The following is a 21,702-nucleotide window of genomic DNA, read 5'->3' as shown; positions in this document are numbered from 1 at the left end:
TGCCCCCCATCCACGTGATGCCGGGTGTCATGGCGGCGCCCATGCCCCGGAGAACCGCCGGGAGCCGCGCCAGCCAGACGCCGGAGACCGCGGCCCACCGAAGGCAGAGGCCGCAACACCGACCAGCAGACACGCAGGGGTAAGCGCGGCGAACGCCGCCTCTGGTGTGTGACAGTACCCCCTCCTCCAGGAGTGGCCCCTGGACACTTTCCAGGTTTTGTTGGATGTCTGGAATGGAACATCCGCACCAGTCGGGGAGCTGTAACCTCAGTAGCTTTGACCCAGCTCCTTTCCTCGGGGCCAAAACCTTTCCATTCCACCAAATACTGTAGATTCTTGTGAAGATAGCGAGAATCAAGAATAGCTTTGATCTCAAAGTCCATACCCTCTTCAGCCTCTGCAGAGGTTGGCCTTGGGGACTTGGAATGAAACTGGTTCAGAACAAGAGGGCGAAGAAGAGAGACATGGAAGGAATTTGGTATCCGCAGATGGGAAGGCAATCCCAATTTGCAGACAACCGGATTCAAGACTTGTAACATGGGGTAAGGACCAGTGAACCTTGGAGCGAACTTCATAGTGGGCACCTTTAAACGGAGATTGCGGGTAGAGAGCCATACCCTGTCACCAACCTTGTATTGAGGAGCTGCCCGTCGCTTCCTATCCGCAAAGAACTTATAGCGGCCAGAAACTCTCTTGAGGTTGGCATGAACTCGGCTCCAAATTTGACTGAAATGCCGGAGATTAGAGGCTGCAGCAGGAACTTCTTCTGGAGGACAAATGGGTAATTCTGGAACTTGGGGATGAAATCCATAATTAATGAAAAATGGAGACTCACCAGTCGAGGAGTGATATAGATGATTATGGGCGAACTCGGCCCAAGGCAGCAACTCCACCCAATTATCTTGTGAGGGGGAGAGGTAAACACGGAGAAAAGTCTCTAAATCTTGATTGACGCGTTCAGTTTGCCCATTGGTCTGTGGATGGTAAGCGGATGAAAACTTGAGTTTTATTTGTAGGGCCGTGCAGAGGGCCCTCCAGAATCTTGCCGTAAACTGTACCCCTCGATCAGAGACTATTTCCAGAGGTAACCCGTGCAGGCGGAAGTGTTCCCGAATGAATAAGAAAGCCAATTTAGAAGCTGATGGTAATCCGGTCAACGGAACAAAATGTGCCATCTTAGAGAATCGGTCGATAATCACCCAGACTGTGTTATGACCCTTAGAGAGAGGTAGTTCGGTAACAAAGTCCATAGAGATATGAGTCCAAGGCCTCTTAGGAATGGACAATGGGTGCAACAACCCCGCAGGAGGCAGACGAAGAATTTTGTGCTGAGCACATTGAGGACACGAGTTGACATACTCTTAAACGTCCTTCTTCATAGTGTCCCACCAGTAGGATCTACGTAGAAATTCCCACATCTTCTGAACTCTAGGATGGCCAGAAAACTTGGAAATGTGAGCCCACTGCAACAATCTTGGTCGAAATTTAGCTGGCACCGACATTCTTCCAGGAGGAGGACCCAACGCAGTGGGAGCCGCAGAAATAGAAACTGGACTGAGGATCAACGCCTTTTAAACGGAATTCTCCTCATCTGAAGCCATTAAAGAACGGGATAGGGCATCCGCCTTGGTGTTAAGAGTTCCAGCGCGGTACTTAATGATAAACGAGAATCGGGCAAAGAAGAGCGCCCATCTTGCTTGACGGGGATTCAAGCACTTGAGATACGTCTTGAGATACGTCTTGAGATACGTCTTGAGATACAGCAAATTCTTGTGATCCGTGAAAATCGTAATTAGGTGTTTAGCACCTTCCAAAAGATATCTCCATTCTTCCAAGCAGATTTTATTGGCAACAGCTCTTTGTCTCCAATGGTGTAATTTAGTTCAGCAGGGGAGAACTTGCGAGAATGGAAACCGCATGGATGTAACTTCCCATCTGGAGCGTACTGTGAAAGTAGGGCACCAATGCCTACCGTAGAAGCATCAACCTCCAGAAAGAATGGGTTTTGAAAGTCTGGTTGCTGAAGTAACGGAGCGGTCATAAAGGCTGCCTTCAACTGAGCGAACGCTGCTACAGCTTCAGAGGACCAATGGCTTGGGTCAGCCCCCTTCTTGGTTAGGGCAGTAGTAGGCGCCACGATAGTAGAGAAACCCCTTATGAATTTCCGGTAGTAATTTGCGAACCCTAGAAATCGTTGCACTGCTTTCAAGGAAAGAGGCTGAGTCCAGTCCCGAATAGCAGAAAGTTTCTCCGGATCCATATGTAACTCCGTGCCTGAAATAATGTAACCCAGAAATGGAATAGAGGGGACCTCAAAGGTGCACTTGGAAATCTTGCCGTAAAGATGGTTCTCACGCAACCGAAGGAGTACCTCCTTAACTTGTATTCTGTGCTCAGTGAGATTCTTCGAAAATATCAGGATGTCATCCAAATATACCACTACATTTAGGTATAACATGTCCCGAAATACTTCATTAATGAATCCCTGGAAGACGGCGGGGGCGTTGCTGAGGCCGAACGGCATTACCAGGTACTCATAATGCCCGTCCCTAGTATTGAAGGCCGTCTTCCATTCATCCCCTCGTCGAATACGTATCAAGTTATAAGCTCCCCTTAAATCGAGCTTAGTGAAGACTCGAGCTCCGCGAACTCTATCAAAAAGCTCCATGATGAGCGGCAGAGGATACTTATTCTTAATGGTGACTTCATTTAGACCACGATAGTCGATACATGGCCTCAGGCCTCCGTCTTTTTTCTTCACAAAGAAGAAGCTTGCTCCCGCTGGGAAAGTAGAGGGGCGGATGAATCCTTTCTGCAGATTAGACTTGATATATTCTGACATGGCTTGTGTCTCAGGTACTGACAAAAGATAGGTACGACCTCGAGGTGGCATTTTCCCCGGAATGAGCTCAATAGGACAGTCCCAGGGTCTATGCAGTGGTAACTTATCGGCCGCCTGTTCCGAGAACACATCTGTAAACTCCCGATAAGCCTCTGGAATAAGCTCTTCATCCGACTTGGACGAAACACGAAGCGGGTAGACAGGAATAAGACAATTCGAGTGACAGAAATTATCTGTGTCGACCTCCAGTCGACGTGAGGGTTGTGAAGCTTGAGCCAGGGAAGACCGAGGACGAGATCGTGAGGCATCTCCTGAATCACAAGGAACTCCAGATGTTCTTGGTGCAAATCTCCCACTTGCAGCTTGATTGGCATAGTACGACTTGTAATCAGAGCATTAGGAATTTGGGTACCATTAATAGCAGTTATCGTAATAGATCATTCGACCGACTGTAACTTCAAACCCAGATTCTGGGCGCAGGAAAGGGAAATAAAATTCCCCGCAGCTCCTGAGTCCAACAGTGCCTTAACGGTTTTGACTTCAGCCTCAGAAAACAGAGATACAGAGAGTAGACAGTCCACTACCGGAGAAGATTGAGAAACAACCCCTAGCTTGACTTCTCCAGAACAAGCTAGGACTGTCCGTTTCCCGGGCGAGACTTGCAAGACTTGAGAAAATGATCCGCAGCTCCACAGTAGAGGCAAAGTCTACCCTCACGACGACACTGATGTTCTTCTGGAGACAGCCGAGACCGATTAATCTGCATGGGTTCGTCTGGACTTGAATTAATTGATTGCTTAGAAGGAAGAGATCGGAGTCTCGACCGGTCTGACCGACTACGTTCACCACATCGTTCCTGCATGCGAAGATCCACCTTTACACAGAGTGAGATCAACTGTTCCAAGGAATCTGGCAGATCTCTAGTAATCAATTTGTCTTTTAAACGATCCGAGAGTCCATTCTAAAAAGCAGCCCGAAGGGCATCATTATTCCAGCACAATTCAGAAGCTATAGTTTGAAAGTGAATCACATACTGTCCCACTGTACGAGAGCCTTGACGAACTCGCAGCAAGTCAGCTGAGGCAGCAGTCGTCCTGCCGGGCTCATCAAAGATCCTTCGGAATGACGCATTGAAGTTGGTATAATTAGAAACTAACGGATCTGATCGCTCCCACAACGGTGACACCCACTCCAACGCTGAACCCTCAAGTAACGAGATAATGTATGCCACTTTAGACCGATCAGTAGGGAAGTTATGTGAGAGGAGTTCGAAATGTACATCACACTGATTGAGGAATCCACGGCAATTTTTCGGATTCCCGTTATAACGAGGAGGAGTGGGAAGCTGAAGGCGTGACTTGGTTCCAGACAAGGAGGGAACATTGCCAGAGACAACCACTGGAGCGGGTACTGGAACTGGAGCTGAAACCACTGAACTCAGCGAAGTCTGGATTTGATCCAGCCGGCCAGATAACTCCTGGAGATAATGCATCACCTGATTCTGTGCTGCTTCCTGACTCTGTACTCGGGAAACCAGGTCCTGCATGGTACTTGCCTCTGGGTTCCGATTCCCCGGGTCCATGGTGCCTGAGTATACTGTCACTGGCCTAGACTGAGGGTGTTGTGAACTCGGGGATTCTTCCGATGGTTGGGAAGAGGAACCACAACTGAGCCGGAAAAGGGGTGGCCTAATATAGGATTTCCTCATACAGGACGCTGACAGTGGAGTTAGATGAAATATAGAAGAACTTTATTGCAGGGAAAAACAACTTAAAGTCATATGTCAAGAGAGATTAATGAGGGAATGTCCAGACCCACTGAAGGGTTTTGTGAGCAATGATAACTGAAGAAACTGTGAGTGATGCTTAAAAGTCACTGATAACTTGAGGAGCTTGTAAATGATGATTAAAGGCACAGATGGATAAAGAACTTGTGAGCGGAGGTGAAGACACTGGTAAATTGAAGAACTTGAGTGCAGAGGTTTAGGACGCTGATGATTTGAGGAACTTAAGTGCGGTGGTTTAAGACGCTGTTGATTTGCAGGACTTGTGAACGGTGACTGAGACGCTGATGATGTGAAGAACTGAAGTGCAGGGGTTAAAGACGCTGTTGAGTTGTAGAACTTGTGAACGGTGACTGAGACGCTGATGATGTGAGAACTGAAGTGCAGGGGTTTGAGACGCTGTTGATTTGTAGAACTTGTGATCGGTGACTGAGACGCTGATGATGTGAAGAACTGAAGTGCAGGGGTTTGAGACGCTGTTGAATTGTAGAACTTGAGAACGGTGATTTAGGCCCGCAGGCCACGCTGATTCCTAGGAGCACTGGTGACTGGCCCGCAGAGAGATATACCGGCCGCTGAATACACTGGAACCGGTGCAACGAACTGGCACCTGGAAATGCCGGAGACACTGGAGTACAACTGCAGAGATCCTTGCCGGGAACAAGAGCGCTGGCATCCACGTCAGAGAAAGACGATACTCAGGCACTGAAGCTCTGTCCGGCGTCTGACTTTGTATTCCCCGCCACTGCTGGATTGGTGGAGAAGTCTGATGATGTCACCTGCCCCCCGTCCACGTGATGCCGGGTGTCATGGTGGCGCCCATGCCCCGGAGAACCGCCGGGAGCCGCGCCAGCCAGACGCCGGAGCCCGCGGACCACCGAAGGCAGAGGCCGGAACACCGACCAGCAGACACGCAGGGGTAAGCGCGGCGAACGCCGCCTCTGGCGTGTGACACCCAGGATGTTGCCTTTGTAAGACGGATTCTCTATTTGGCTCATGTATATTTCCTCCATTAGGGAAAACTGCTTTGGGACATCCCCATGGTATCCCTGTGGACCCCTATGGACCCTGCAGAAGATAATAAGAGTTATAGCAGACCCACCTTTGTTAACTCTTTTTTTTTTTCCATGATGCACCTGGCTTCGATGGGTATTTTCTCATGGTCACTGGTTCACCTCTCTTACTGTGTGTTTCTTGTTTGTACCCGTTCTTCCTTCTCCTCTCCTGCTCCTGCCTTGGGCTTGTTCCCTAAACTGTCTGGCCTGGGGCTGTGTGTGGGGTATAGGAGAGGAGGGACTAGGGCATTCCTGGGAGCTTAAGCTTTAACTGTTTGGTGCCCGGTCCTCTCCAACCTCCTACACCCCATGGTTTCCCTGTGGACCCTATGGACTTTGAAGGAAAATAGTTAACAAAGGTAGATCTACCACAATAATTGTCTCAGTGATGAAGATAAAGAAATCCCCACTGACCCTCCTGTGAAACTAATATAATGTAAAAGTGGAAACCGTAGCAATGATCACTGGCCAATTGCAGAAAATGTCTACTCATACATATAACATAAGCAGGCAATCTTCTGGACTGATGGCTCAAGAACAAAATGTTAAAGAGGGTACAGTCATTTTATTGACGGACTTCTTTTAAAATGATGCCATTCAGTTTCAAAACGAAGTCATGGCAGCTGATTGGGCTCATCCTGATGATGCAACAGTAACAATATATACATCTGCTGTATATTTCCAAGAAGAAGGAAATCTGAAAGAAAATCCATTGCCATTATGTCAGATGCAAACACACACAACTACAGAAGGAGTACTGTGGAACCATCTACTCTTGTAGGACCTCAGAAGGTTTACTGAAGGAGAAATTACACATCTAGAAACATGGACTGATGGTGCATCCCAACATTTCAAAAACAGAAAAGCAATTTCAGTTTGATGGAAATACCATGAATCATATCATGGTAAAGGTCCCCGTGATGGTGTTGGTGGCACCTTAAAGAGGACAGTCCTGAAAAGTGTTTTACAGGGCAAAGCTGTATTGCAAAATGACAAAGAATTATTTGAGGTCGCCAGCCAATCCACAAAAATCCATTGTATAATTGTTGAGTCTACTCTGTTACAACTGCTAATTGTCACGCCTGAAGGTTGGGTTTGGCTTTGGTAGGCGCAGGGAGCTGGAGCTGAAGGAACATGGAGGAAGCTGGGAGGCTTAATCCAGCTCTTATTCATGGAGTGTTAGGGAAGAATGGAAACTGCTAGCTAGTGGACTTGGGGTGTTACGTTGGGTTCTAGCAGTATCTGGACCGAAGCCGTGAGCAGGAAATAGCAATAAACTTTATTGTACAGGAACTGGAACATACTGGAACTGGATTGGTAACTGAACTGGATCTGGATAGTAACTGAACTGGAACAGGATTGGTGACTGGACTAGAATCGAAATGATGACAGGATTGGAAGTGAACTGGTGACTGGACTTGAACAGTTGAAAGAACCGGAGAGTAACCAGACTGGAACCGGTGAGGCAACCAGACTGAAACTGGTGAGGTGTTGCTAGGAACATGTCCCTGAATAACCAGACTGGAACTGTAAGCTGGAGCAGAGCAGAGACTTGAAATAACAAGACTGGACCCGTGCTGATACAAAGTACCAGGGAGCTCAACACAGAGCTGTTACTTCAGCAGAAACTACATTGTACTGGCAATTTGGGCTAGTAGGGACGTTCCCTTTATAGCACTGACTGTTCACTCATTGGAAGCTGCGATCAGCTGGTCTGGACGCAGTGCTCTGAGTGGCTGAGGAAAGTCAGGTGACTGATTCTAATATGACTATGCCCATACTGGTGTTTTGGAGGGAACTCTGGTGTTCAGCCTGTGCACCAGAATGCTGAGTGGAAGCGGAGCGCTGCGGAGACACACACTTTGGATTAGCCTCAGGATGCTGCAGGGACAGTGGGAATAGCTGGGAGCAATGTGCAGCACGAGGGGACCTCAGCACCAGCCAGAACAGGTACCACAAAGGTAAAAAGTTAAGTTTAAAACTCTGAAGCATGACCCGAATACCCAAGAAGTTGGATCCCAGATCACAGTTCCACATGTGAACTCATCGTAGTAGTGAAGTACCCCACAGTTATAAGGCATAACAAACACTACATTGCAGACATTATAAGTATCAGTAATGACGACTTTCTTACTGTACAATACTTGAAAAGAAAATTTGTTCTGGGTTTACAGGAATATTATGTTTTTCCTGAGAAAGATAACACGGACATCATAAGCACAGATTTAGTGTGGTGTACTTGGCAGAGCCAGGTGAATTACGTGGCAAACATTATTTCTCTGATATGCCAAGTAATATTGAGTTTTGTTAAATGTTTATTGTTTTACTGCATAGAGTATCATGTATAGTCTTTGGGAGGTATCCAATAAACCATCATAATACCATAGCTACGAATAATGGAGGAAACGGGGGGGTTGCTATTTTTTAAATGTTATCACAATGTTTCTCTAACGTCCTAGAGGATGCTGGGGACTCCGTAAGGACCATATGGATAGACGGGCTCCGCAGGAGACATGGGCACTTTAAGAAAGACTTTGGATCTGGGTGTGCACTGGCTCCTCCCTCTATGTCCCTCCTTTAGTTTGATACTGTGCCCAGTGGAGACTGGGTGCTTTCAGGGAGCTCTCCTGAGTTTCCTGTCAGAAAGTATTTTAGTTAGGTTTTTTATTTTCAGGGAGCCTGCTGGCAACAGACTCCCTGCATCGAGGGACTGAGGAGAGAGAAACAGACCTACTTCTCTGAGTTTCAAGGCTCTGTTTCTTAGGCTACTGGACACCATTAGCTCCAGAGGGATCGATATGCAGGTCTCACCCTCGCCGTCCGTCCCAGAGCCGCGCCGCCGTCCTCCTTGCAGAGCCGGAAGATAGAAGCCGGGTGAGTATGAGAAGAAAAGAAGACTTCAGAGGCGGCAGAAGACATCTTGATCTTCACTGAGGTAACGCACAGCGGTGAAGCTGTGCGCCATTGCTCCCATTCACCTCACACACATCTGTCACTGTAAGGGTGCAGGGCGCAGGGGGGGGGCGCCCTGGGCAGCAATATAAACCTCTCCTGTGGCAAAAGTACATATATACATGTACAGCTGGGCACTGTACATGTATATAAAGAGCCCCCGCCATGTTTTTAAGAATTTTGAACCGGACAGAAGCCTGCCGCCGAGGGGGCGGGGCTTCTTTCTCAGCACTCACCAGCGCCATTTTCTCCACAGCACAGTGCTGAGAGGAAGCTCCCCGGACTCTCCCCTGCTTACTCACGGTGACAGAGGGTTTTCAAGAGGGGGGAGGGCACACAATTGGCGCATATACATACATAAAGGTGCTACTGGGTAAACATACTGTGTTTTTCCTGGGTCATATAGCGCTGGGGTGTGTGCTGGCATACTCTCTCTCTGTCTCCCCAAAGGGCCTGGTGGGGAACCTGTCTTCAGAAAAGAGCTTCCCTGTGTGTGTGGGGTGTGTCGGTACGCGTGTGTCGACATGTCTGAGGTTGAAGGCTCACCTAAGGAGGAGGGGGAGTGTATGAATGTAACGTCGGCAGCGCCGACACCTGACTGGATGGATATGTGGAATGTTTTAAGTGCTAATGTAAATTTATTGCACAAAAGATTAGACAAAGCTGAGGCTAGGGTACAGTCAGGTAGTCAACCCATGTCTGTCCCAATGTCGCCGGGAGGGACCTTCCGGGTCTCAGAAGCGCCCACTATCCCAAATAGTTGACACAGATACCGACACGGATTCAGACTCCAGTGTCGACTACGATGATACAAGATTACAGCCAAAAGTGTCTAAATGTATTCGATATATGATTATTGCAATAAAAGATGTTTTGCATATCACAGAGGAACCCCCTGTCCCTGACACGAGGGTACACATGAATAAGGGAAAGAAACCTGAGGTAACCTTTCCCTCCTCACATGAGCTGAACGAATTATGCTAAAAAGCTTGGGAATCTCCAGACAAAAAACTGCAGATTCCCAAAAGGATTCTTATGGCGTATCCTTTCCCGCATTGACACGCTTATCAAAAAAGATAGCGCTGCCATCCCAAGATACGGCTACCCTCAAGGATCCTGCTGATCGCAAGCAGGAGGTTACCTTGAAGTCCATTTACACACATTCTGGTACCTTACTCAGACCGGCGATTGCGTCGGCATGGATTTGTAGTGCTGTAGCAGCATGGACAGATTCCTTATCAGCGGAAATTGAGACCCTAGATAAGGATACCAGTTTAATGACCCTAGGGCATATAAAAGATGCTGTCTTATATATGAGGGATGCTCAAAGAGACATTAGTTTACTGGGTTCCAGAATAAACGCTATGTCTATTTCTGCTAGGCGAGTCTTATGGACCCGACAGTGGACAGGTGATGCCGACTCAAAGAGGCATATGGAGTTTTTGCCTTACAAGGGTGAGGAATTATTTAGAGAAGGCCTCTCGGACCTCGTCTCCACAGCTACGGCAGGTAAATCGAATTTTTTGCCTTATATTCCCTCACAACCGAAGAAAGCGCCTCATTATCAAATGCAGTCCTCTCGTTCAAATAAAAGCAAAAGAGTGCGTGGATCGTCCTTTCTTGCCAGAGGTAAGGGCAGAGGGAAAAAGCTGCACAACACAGCTAGTTCCCAGGAACAGAAGTCCTCCCCGGCATCTGCAAAATCCACCGCATGATGCTGGGGCCCCCCTGAGGGAGTCCGCTCCGGTGGGGGCACGTCTTCGACTTTTCAGCCACATCTGGATTCACTCACGGGTGGATCCCTGGGCAATAGAAATTGTTTCTCAGGGATACAAGCTGGAATTCGAAGAGGTGCCTCCTCGCCGGTTTTTCAAATCAGCGCTACCGACTTCTCCCCTAGAAAGGGAGATACTGTTACATGCGATTCAAAAATTGTGTCTTCAACAAGTGGTGGTCGAAGTTCCCCTACTTCAAAGAGGGAAGGGATACTACTCAACTCTGTTTGTGGTCCCGAAACCGGACGGTTCGGTCAGACCCATTTTGAATTTAAAATCCCTGAACCTTTACTTAAAACGGTTCAATTTCAAAATGGAATCGCTCAGAGCGGTCATCGCCAGCCTGGAAGGAGGAGATTTTATGGTATCTCTGGACATAAAGGATGCATACCTGCATGTTCCCATATATCCTCCTCATCAGGCGTACCTGAGATTTGCGGTACAGGATTGTCATTACCAATTTCAGACGTTGCCGTTTGGGCTTTCCACGGCCCCGAGGATTTTCACCAGGGTAATGGCGGAAATGATGGTGCTCCTGCGCAAGCAGGGTGTCACAATTATCCCATACTAGGACGATCTCCTCATAAAAGCGAGATCACGGGAGAAGTTGCTGAACAGCGTATCACTTTCACTGAAGCACGGCTGGATTCTCAATATTCCAAAGTCGCAGCTGAATCCTACGTCTCGTCTGACCTTCTTGGGCATGATTCTGGACACAGCCAGAAAAGGGTTTTTCTTCCGATAGAAAAAGCGCAGGAACTCATGACTCTAGTCAAGAACCTGTTGAAGACGAAACAAGTGTCAGTACATTATTGCACTCAAGTCCTGGGAAAGATGGTGGCGACATACGAAGCCATTCCCTTCGGCAGGTTCCATGCAAGGACTTTCCAATGGGACCTACTAGACAAGTGGTCCGGGTCACATCTGCAAATTCATCAGCGGATCACCCTGTCCCCCAGAGCCAGGGTATCTCTCCTGTGGTGGCTGCAGAGTGCTCACCTCCTAGAGGGCCGCAGGTTTGGCATTCAGGACTGGATCCTGGTGACCACGGATGCGAGCCTCCGAGGTTGGGGAGCAGTCACACAGGGAAGAAATTTCCAAGGTCTTTGGTCAAGTCAAGAGACTTGTCTCCACATCAACATCCTGGAACTGAGGGCCATATACAACGCCCTACGTCAAGCGGAGGAATTACTTCGCGACCAGCCAGTTCTGATCCAGTCAGACAACGTCACCGCAGTAGCTCATGTAAACCGCCAAGGCGGCACAAGGAGCAGAGTGGCGATGGCGGAAGCCACCAGAATTCTTCGCTGGGCGGAGAATCATGTAAGCGCACTGTTAGCAATGTTCATTCCGGGAGTGGACAACTGGGAAGCAGACTTCCTCAGCAGACACGACCTACATCCGGGAGAGTGGGGACTTCATCAGGAAGTCTTCGCGCAGATTGCAAGTCAGTGGGGACTGCCTCAAATAGACATGATGGCGTCCCGTCTCAACAAAAAGCTACAAAGGTATTCTGCCAGGTCAAGAGACCCTCAGGCGGTAGCTGTGGACGCCCTAGTGACACCGTGGGTGTCCCGGTCGGTCTATGTATTTCCTCCTCTCCCTCTCATACCCAAGGTGTTGAGAATAATAAGAAAAAGAGGAGTGAGAACAATCCTCATTGTTCCAGATTGGCCACGAAGGACCTGGTATCCGGATCTGCAGGAAATGCTCACAGAAGATCCGTGGCCTCTTCCTCTAAGACAGGACCTGTTGCAACAGGGACCCTGTCTGTTCCAAGACTTAACGCGGCTGCGTTTGACGGCATGGCGGTTGAACGCCGGATCCTAGCGGAAAAAGGTATTCCAGATGAGGTCATTCCTACGCTAATAAAGGCTAGGAAGGACGTGACATCAAAACATTATCACCGAATATGGCGAAAATATGTTTCTTGGTGTGAGGCCAGGAAGGCTCCTACGGAAGAATTCCATCTAGGCCGTTTTCTCCACTTCCTACAAACTGTAGTGAATTTGGGCCTAAAATTAGGATCTATTAAGGTTCAGATTTCGGCCTTATCCATTTTCTTTCAAAAGGAATTGGCCTCTTTCCGAAAAAGTACAGACTTTTGTGAAGGGAGTACTAATTATTCAGCCTCCTTTTGTACCTCCGGTGGCGCCGTGGGACCTTAGCGTGGTGTTAAGTTTCCTTAAGTCACATTGGTTTGAACCACTTAAAACGGTGGAGTTGAAATATCTCACTTGGAAGGTGGTCATGTTGTTAGCCTTGGCTTCGGCTAGGCGAGTTTCGGAATTAGCGGCTTTATCACATAAAAGCCCCTATCTGGTTTTCCATATGAATAGGGCGGAACTGCGGACACGTCCTCAATTCCTACCTAAAGTGGTCTCATCGTTTCATATGTACCAACCTATTGTCGTGCCTGTGGCTACGCGTGACTTGGAGGACTCCGAGTCCCTTGATGTGGTCAGGGCTTTGAAAATTTACATGGCTAGAACGGCTAGAGTCAGGAAGACAGAAGCACTGTTTGTCCTGTATGCAGCCAACAAGGTTGGCGCTCCTGCTTCAAAGCAGACTATTTCTCGCTGGATCTGTAACACGATTCAGCAGGTGCATTCTACGGCAGGATTGCCGTTACCAAAATCGGTTAGGGCCCGTTCCACTAGGGAGATGGGCTCTTCTTGGGCGGCTGCCCGAGGGGTCTCGGCACTACAGCTGTGCTGAGCTGCTACTTGGTCGGGGTCAAACACCTTTGCAAAGTTCTCTAAGTTTGATACCCTGGCTGAGGAGGACCTCCTGTTTGCTCAATCAGTGCTGCAGAGTCATCCGCACTCTCCCGCCCGTTTGGGAGCTTTGGTATAATCCCCATGGTCCTTACGGAGTCCCCAGCATCCTCTAGGACGTTAGAGAAAATAAGATTTTAAACCTACCGGTAAATCTTTTTCTCGTAGTCCGTAGAGGATGCTGGGCGCCCGTCCCAAGTGCGGACTACTTCTGTAAGACTTGTATAAAGTTATTGCTTACATAAGGGTTATGTTCTAGTTTCATCGGGTTTGGACCGATGCTATGTTGTTTTTCATACTGTTAACTAGATAGTATATCACAAGTTATACGGTGTGATTGGTGTTGCTGGTATGAATCTTGCCCTTGGATTAACTAAAATCCTTTCCTCGTACTGTCCGTCTCCTCTGGGCACAGTTTCTCTAACTGAGGTCTGGAGGAGGGGCATAGAGGGAGGAGCCAGTGCACACCCAGACCTAAAGTCTTTCTGAAAGTGCCCATGTCTCCTGCGGAGCCTGTCTATCCCCATGGTCCTTACGGAGTCCCCAGCATCCTCTACGGACTACGAGAAAAAGATTTACCGGTAGGTTTAAAATCTTATTTTTTCCAGCGGTATCCAATTATATTGCCCCGTTTTTCTTGCGAAGATATATAGTGTCTGCGAAAAGCCATGGACCTATGTATTTTTGCTGCCTACGGCAGGTAAAACCGGATGTGGTATTGAAGGTTGACAGTAACTGGGTCGGCAGTGCCTAGGTCGACCACTATTGGTCGACAGTAACTAGGTCGACAGGGTCTCTAGGTCGACAGGTCAAAAGGTCAACATTACTTTTTTATGGGGGGTTTTGGTGTCGTTTTCTTCATAGAGTGACCGGGAACCCCAATTAGTGCACCATGTCCCCTCGCATTGCTCGCTTCGCTCGCCATGCAGCGGGCAAGGTGCCTCACTGCGCTCAGCACAGGTTACTATTCCCAATCGTAGTCTACGTGGATCGTTAAGTATGAAAAAGTTTAAAAAAATGGAAAATAAAAGTGAAAAACTCATGTCGACTTTTTGACCTGTCGACCTAGAAACCCTGTCTACCTAGTTACTGTCAACCAATAGTGGTCGACCTAGACAGTGTCGACCTAGAGACCGGATCCCGGCAAAAGCAATCCCCAATAAGTGCCGGCTATCGGGGCTAATAGGAGAGCCCCCGGCAAACCAATTAGCCACGGTAAATTATTGCAGCTAGTTGGAACCCCCCCTTTGTGTACCATAGTTATATTATGTGATATTAGTTATAAAAACATACGCCTATTTTGATAAAAGGCAAAAATGGAAATTTATGGTACTTCATTTAACTAATTATACAATCTTATGCATGACTATTGCTATTGTGAATGGAAAAGTTGTCATTTTATCTCATTTAACGCATTTATAAAAACACATTTCTCTGACGTCCTCGTGGATGCTGGGAACTCCGTAAGGACCATGGGGAATAGCGGGCTCCGAAGGAGACTGGGCACTCTAAGAAAGAATTAGGACTACCTGGTGTGCACTGGCTCCTCCCTCTATGCCCCTCCTCCAGACCTCAGTTAGAATCTGTGCCCGGCTCGAGCTGGTTGCACACTAGGGGCTCTCCTGAGCTTCTAGTAAAGAAAGTTTTTATTAGTTTTTTTATTTTCAGTGAGATCTGCTGGCAACAGACTCACTGCAACGAGGGACTTAGGGGAGAGAAGCGAACCTACCTGCTTGCAGCTAGCTTGGGCTTCTAGGCTACTGGACACCATTAGCTCCAGAGGGATCGAACACAGGCCCAGCCTCGGTCGTCCGGTCCCGGAGCCGCGCCGCCGTCCCCCTTGCAGAGCCAGAAGCATGAAGATCTTCACGGAAATCGGCGGCTGAAGACTCCGGTCTTCATTAAGGTAGCGCACAGCACTGCAGCTGTGCGCCATTGCTCCCTGTGCACACCACATACTCCGGTCACTGATGGGTGCAGGGCGCTGGGGGGGGGCGCCCTGGGCAGCAATTAGAGTACCTTAAAGTGGCTAATCACACATAATATAGCCTAAGAAGCTATATATGTGTAAAATACCCCTGCCACATTATTATTATAAAAGCGGGAGAAGTCCGCCGAAAAAAAAGGGGCTATCTCCCTCAGCACACTGGCGCCATTTCCTCTCACAGCTCCGCTGGAAGGACGCTCCCCAGGCTCTCCCCTGCAGTTTCCAGGCTCAATAGGGTAAAAAAGAGAGGGGGGGCACTAAATTTAGGCGCAAATACAATATATATATAGCGGCTATAGGGTAAATCACTTGTGTAGTGTAACTCCCTGCATTATATAGCGCTGTGGTGTGTGCTGGCATACTCTCTCTCTGTCTCCCCAAAGGACTTTGTGGGGTCCTGTCCTCAGTCAGAGCATTCCCTGTGTGTGTGCGGTGTGTCGGTACGGCTGTGTCGACATGTTTGATGAGGAGGCTTATGTGGAGGCGGAGCAGGTGCCGATAAATGTGATGTCACCCCCTGCGGGGTCGACACCTGAGTGGATGGATATGTGGAAGGAATTACGCGACAGTGTCAACTCCTTACATAAAAGGTTTGACGACATAGCAGATGTGGGACAGCCGGCTTCTCAGCCCGTGCCTGCCCAGGCGTCTCAAAAGCCATCAGGGGCTCAAAAACGCCCACTACCTCAGATGGCTGTCACAGATGTCGACACGGATACTGACTCCAGTGTCGACGACGATGAGACTAGTGTACATTCCAACAGAGCCACCCGTTACATGATTACGGCAATGAAAAATGTGTTGCACATTTCTAACATTAACCCAGGTACCACAAAAAAGGGTATTATGTTTGGGGAGAAAAAGCAACCAGTGGTTTTCCCCCCGTCTGATGAGTTGAATGAAGTGTGTGAAGAAGCGTGGGCTTCCCCCGATAAGTAATTAGTGATTTCTAAAAAGTTGCTAATGGCGTACCCTTTCCCGCCAGAGGACAGGATACGTTGGGAGACATCCCCTAGGGTGGATAAAGCGCTCACACGCTTGTCAAAGAAGGTGGCACTACCGTCTCAGGATACGGCCGCCTTAAAGGAGCCTGCGGATAGAAAACAGGAGGCTATCCTGAAGTCTGTATATACACACTCAGGTATTATACTGAGACCGGCTATTGCTTCAGCATGGATGTGCAGTGCTGCTGCTGCGTGGTCAGATTCCCTGTCTGATAACATTGATACCCTCGACAGGGACACTATATTGCTAACCATAGAGCATATTAAAGACGCAGTCTTATACATGAGAGATGCACAGAGGGATATTTGCCGGCTGGCATCTAGAATTAATGCAATGTCCATTTCTGCCAGGAGAGGATTGTGGACTCGGCAGTGGACAGGTGATGCAGATTCTAAAAGGCACATGGAGGTTTTGCCTTACAAAGGTGAGGAATTGTTTGGGGACGGTCTCTCGGACCTCGTTTCCACAGCAACAGCTGGGAAGTCGACATTTTTACCCCATGTTCCCTCACAGCCAAAGAAAGCACCGTATTATCAGGTACAGTCCTTTCGGCCCCAGAAAGGCAAGCGGGTTAAAGGCGCGTCCTTTCTGCCCAGAGGTAGAGGGAAAAAGCTGCACCATACAGCCACTTCCCAAGAACAAAAGTCCTCTCCCGCTTCCTCTAAGTCCACCGCATGACGCTGGGGCTTCACAGGCAGAGCCAGGTGCGGTGGGGGCCCGTCTCCGGAACTTCAGCGACCAGTGGGCTCGCTCACGGGTGGATCCCTAGATTCTACAAGTGGTATCTCAGGGGTACAAGCTGGAATTCGAGACGTCTCCCCCTCGCCGTTTCCTCAAATCAGCCTTGCCAACAGTTCCCCCAGACAGGGAGGCAGTGCTGGAGGCGATTCACAAGCTGTATTCTCAGCAGGTGATAATCAAGGTACCCCTCCTTCAACAAGGACGTGGTTACTATTCCACAATGTTTGTGGTACCGAAACCGGACGGTTCGATGAGACCCATTTTAAATTTGAAATCCTTGAACACTTATATAAGAAGGTTCAAGTTCAACATGGAATCGCTCAGGGCGGTTATTGCAAGCCTGGACGAAGGGGATTACATGGTATCACTGGACATGAATGATGCCTACCTGCATGTCCCCATTTACCCTCCTCACCAGGAGTACCTCAGATTTGTGGTACAGGACTGTCATTACCAATTCCAGACGTTGCCGTTTGGTCTGTCCACGGCACCGAGGGTATTTACCAAGGTAATGGCCGAAATGATGATACTCCTTCGGAAAAAGGGAGTTTTAATTATCCCATACTTGGACGATCTCCTTATAAAGGCGAGGTCCAGGGAGCAGTTGTTGGTCGGCGTAGCACTATCTCGGGAAGTGCTACAACAGCACGGCTGGATTCTGAATATTCCAAAGTCGCAGCTGGTTCCTACAACGCGCCTACTATTCCTGGGGATGGTTCTGGACACAGACCAGAAAAAAGTGTTTCTCCCGGAGGAGAAAGCCAAGGAGTTGTCATCTCTAGTCAGAGACCTCCTGAAACCAAAACAGGTATCGGTGCAACACTGCACGCGAGTCCTGGGAAAGATGGTAGCTTCCTACGAAGCAATTCCATTTGGCAGGTTCCATGCAAGGATCTTTCAGTGGGATCTGTTGGACAAGTGGTCCGGATCGCATCTTCAGATGCATCGGCTGATAACCCTGTCTCCAAGGACTAGGGTGTCTCTGCTGTGGTGGCTGCAGAGTGCTCATCTTCTAGAGGGCCGCAGATTTGGCATACAGGACTGGGTCCTGGTGACCACGGATGCCAGCCTTCGAGGCTGGGGGGCAGTCACACAGGGAAGAAACTTCCAAGGACTATGGTCAAGCCAGGAGACTTCCCTACACATAAATATTCTGCAACTAAGGGCCATTTACAATGCCCTAAGTCAGGCAAGACCCCTGCTTCAACACCAGCCGGTGCTGATCCAGTCAGACAACATCACGGCGGTAGCCCATGTAAACCAACAGGGCGGCACAAGAAGCAGGTTGGCGATGGCAGAAGCCACAAGGATTCTCCAATGGGCGGAAAATCACGTGATCGCACTGTCAGCAGTGTTCATTCCGGGAGTGGACAACTGGGAAGCAGACTTCCTCAGCAGACACGACCTCCACCCGGGAGAGTGGGGACTTCATCCAGAAGTCTTCAAAATGATTGTAAACCGTTGGGAAAGACCACAGGTGGACATGATGGCGTCCCGCCTCAACAAAAAACTAAAAAGATATTGCGCCAGGTCAAGGGACCCTCAGACGAGAGCTGACGATGCTCTAGTGACACCGTGGGTGTACCAGTCGGTTTATGTGTTCCCTCCTCTGCCTCTCATACCCAAGGTACTGAGAATAATAAGAAGGAGAGGAGTAAGAACTATACTCGTGGTTCCGGATTGGCCAAGAAGAGCTTACCGCGGCTGCGTTTTACGGCATGGCGGTTGAACACCGGATCCTAAAAGAAAAGGGCATTCCGGAGGAAGTCATTCCTACACTGATTAAAGCTAGGAAAGATGTGACCGCAAAACATTATCACCGCATATGGCGGAAATATGTTGCTTGGTGTGAGGCCAGGAAGGCCCCAACGGAGGAATTTCAGCTAGGTCGATTTCTGCACTTCCTACAGTCAGGGGTGACTATGGGCCTAAAATTGGGTTCCATTAAGGTCCAGATTTCGGCTCTGTCGATTTTCTTCCAAAAAGAACTGGCTTCACTGCCTGAAGTTCAGACTTTTGTAAAGGGAGTGCTGCATATTCAGCCCCCTTTTGTGCCCCCAGTGGCACCTTGGGATCTCAACGTGGTGTTGGATTTCCTAAAGTCGCATTGGTTTGAGCCACTTAAAACCGTGGAGATAAAGTTCCTCACGTGGAGTCGGCCAGGCGTGTATCAGAATTGGCGGCTTTGTCATGTAAAAGCCCTTATCTGATTTTTCATATGGATAGGGCGGAATTGAGGACTCGTTCCCAATTCCTTCCTAAGGTGGTATCAGCTTTTCATGTGAACCAACCTATTGTGGTGCCTGCGGCTACTCGGGACTTGGAGGATTCCAAGTTGCTGGACGTAGTCAGGGCCCTGAAAATATATGTTTCCAGGACGGCTAGAGTCAGAAAAACTGACTCGCTATTTATCCTGTATGCACCCAACAAGCTGGGTGCTCCTGCTTCAAAGCAGACTATTGCTCGCTGGATCTGTAGCACGATTCAACTTGCACATTCGGCGGCTGGACTGCCGCATCCTAAATCTGTAAAAGCCCATTCCACGAGGAAGGTGGGCTCTTCTTGGGCGGCTGCCCGAGGGGTCTCGGCTTTACAACTTTGCCGAGCTGCTACTTGGTCGGGTTGAAACACGTTTGCAAAATTCTACAAGTTTGATACCCTGGCTGAGGAGGACCTTGAGTTTGCTCATTCGGTGCTGCAGAGTCATCCGCACTCTCCCGCCCGTTTGGGAGCTTTGGTATAATCCCCATGGTCCTTACGGTGTTCCCAGCATCCACTAGGACGTCAGAGAAAATAAGAATTTACTCACCGGTAATTCTATTTCTCGTAGTCCGTAGTGTATGCTGGGCGCCCATCCCAAGTGCGGATTGTCTGCAATACTTGTATATAGTTATTGCCTAACTAAAGGGTTATTGTTTGGAGCCATCTATTCGGGAGGCTCAGTTGTTGTTCATACTGTTCACTGGGTATAGTATCACGAGTTGTACGGTGTGATTGGTGTGGCTGGTATGAGTCTTACCCGGGATTCCTAATCCTTTCCTTATTGTGTCAGCTCTTCCGGGCACAGTTTCCCTAACTGAAGTCTGGAGGAGGGGCATAGAGGGAGGAGCCAGTGCACACCAGGTAGTCCTAATTCTTTCTTAGAGTGCCCAGTCTCCTTCGGAGCCCGCTATTCCCCATGGTCCTTACGGAGTTCCCAGCATCCACTACGGACTACGAGAAATAGAATTACCGGTGAGTAAATTCTTATTTTTTTAATACTGATTTTTTTAATCATTCATGGCATGTAGTCCTAGCTTTTTCAAAAAATGTGTGCGAAACATTATTTCTCTGATTTACAGAGTAGAATTTAGTTTATTCTTATTATACTATACTGAGAACTATTTTCCTGTATTATATCCTCTCTATGTAACGTTAGTTACATGTGTTTAACGTTAGTTACTAGAACATCTGTTTTAAAAATACTAAACACCATTGAAATTCATGGTATTTCATTTAAATAAACCAACATGATCATTTTTAGTGCTGTACTGAAGAAAACAATTGCCATTTATATCAACTATAATGAAAAGCAGAACATAAAATTGTAACAAAGGCTGTTACTTTTAATCACTTATTGCATGTAATGTTAGTTACAGCAAACTGGACCCAAATTTTTAATTTACTATCAACCATGTGTTTAGCAAAGAAAGTCAACTACACTTATCGAAAACACATTAAATTCCACTTATTCTGTAATACTATATTTTATACATCTTCCATCTATTTGGAAGTTGTGCAGTGTTTTTCACATAATGGACAGTAGATATGTAACGTTAGTTACTTTGCACATTTTCACAAAATATTGATCGTAAAATGTAATGTTATTTCCAACAGATGTATGTAGCAGAAGGAATATCTCAGAGAAAAATCTAATTTCATCTTCACATTGTAAAATAGAAGACGTCATCACACGAGATTCTCATGGACAACACCCTACTGGTCTACTTATACCTCCAGTTCCTCACAGTGTGGATGTGTCATCTGGCTCCTCTAATCGTGGGGAATGTTCTCATGATAACTCTGCTATTGGTGCATCTGTTTCAGCTCTTACAGTAGATAAAATATTTCCCTGTCTGTAGATGCCAAATGTTTAACACAGAACACAGAGCTTATTACCCATCAGCCAGTTAAAGCAGGTGAAAGGCCATTTCCATGTTCTGAGTGTGGAAAATGTTTTACACGGAAATCAGATCTTGTTATACATCAGAGATGTCACACAGGTGAAAGCCTATTTCCATATGCTGAGTGTGAGAAATGTTTTCCACACATGTCAGCTCTTGTACATACATACAGGAGAAAAACCATTCTTGTGTTCTAAGGGTGAAAAATGTTTTAGCAATAAAAATTCAAAACTTCACATACGTATGAGAATGTGTAACATGACAATAATCGAATCTTCATGTACCATACTTTATTTACACGGGTGAAAATGTGCATGTTTGCAGATAGAAAATTATTTATCTTAAAAATAAATCTAATTTTAAACTATTTTTGTTAATGGGCTAAGTTGGCATGGTTTGTGTTCATTTTCTATCCATCCATTGGGGTACACTAGATTTCCATAAGGTATAGGGGGGTGTTGTTCAGAGACGGAAGCTGCTGCATCCACTCTAGCAACCAACATGTTTCGTCCAGGTGGAAACATGTCCTCTCCTCTATACTTCTTCAGGGTTTACGCCTGAGGAAGCCTAGGGGAGAGGACATGGTTCCACCTGGACGAAACGCATTGGGTACTTGCTGCAT

General features: G+C 47.8%; 1 protein-coding gene across 3 annotated transcripts in view; it reads left to right on the top strand.

The window, feature by feature from the left end:
• Positions 1-21,316, top strand: part of LOC135054523 (oocyte zinc finger protein XlCOF7.1-like) — a 43,977-nt gene extending 22,661 nt beyond the window's left edge. For all 3 annotated transcript variants that reach the window (XR_010243526.1, XR_010243525.1, XM_063957657.1), the window contains one exon: positions 20,794-21,316. The gene's annotated coding sequence lies outside the window, so the exon portion shown is untranslated. The remainder of the gene's footprint in view (positions 1-20,793) is intronic.
• The last annotated feature ends 386 nt before the right edge of the window (positions 21,317-21,702 follow it).

This window comes from Pseudophryne corroboree, chromosome 3 (assembly GCF_028390025.1).
Source record: "Pseudophryne corroboree isolate aPseCor3 chromosome 3, aPseCor3.hap2, whole genome shotgun sequence".
In the NCBI taxonomy this organism is placed as follows: domain Eukaryota; kingdom Metazoa; phylum Chordata; class Amphibia; order Anura; family Myobatrachidae; genus Pseudophryne; species Pseudophryne corroboree.
This window is presented reverse-complemented; position numbering and strand designations above follow the sequence as displayed.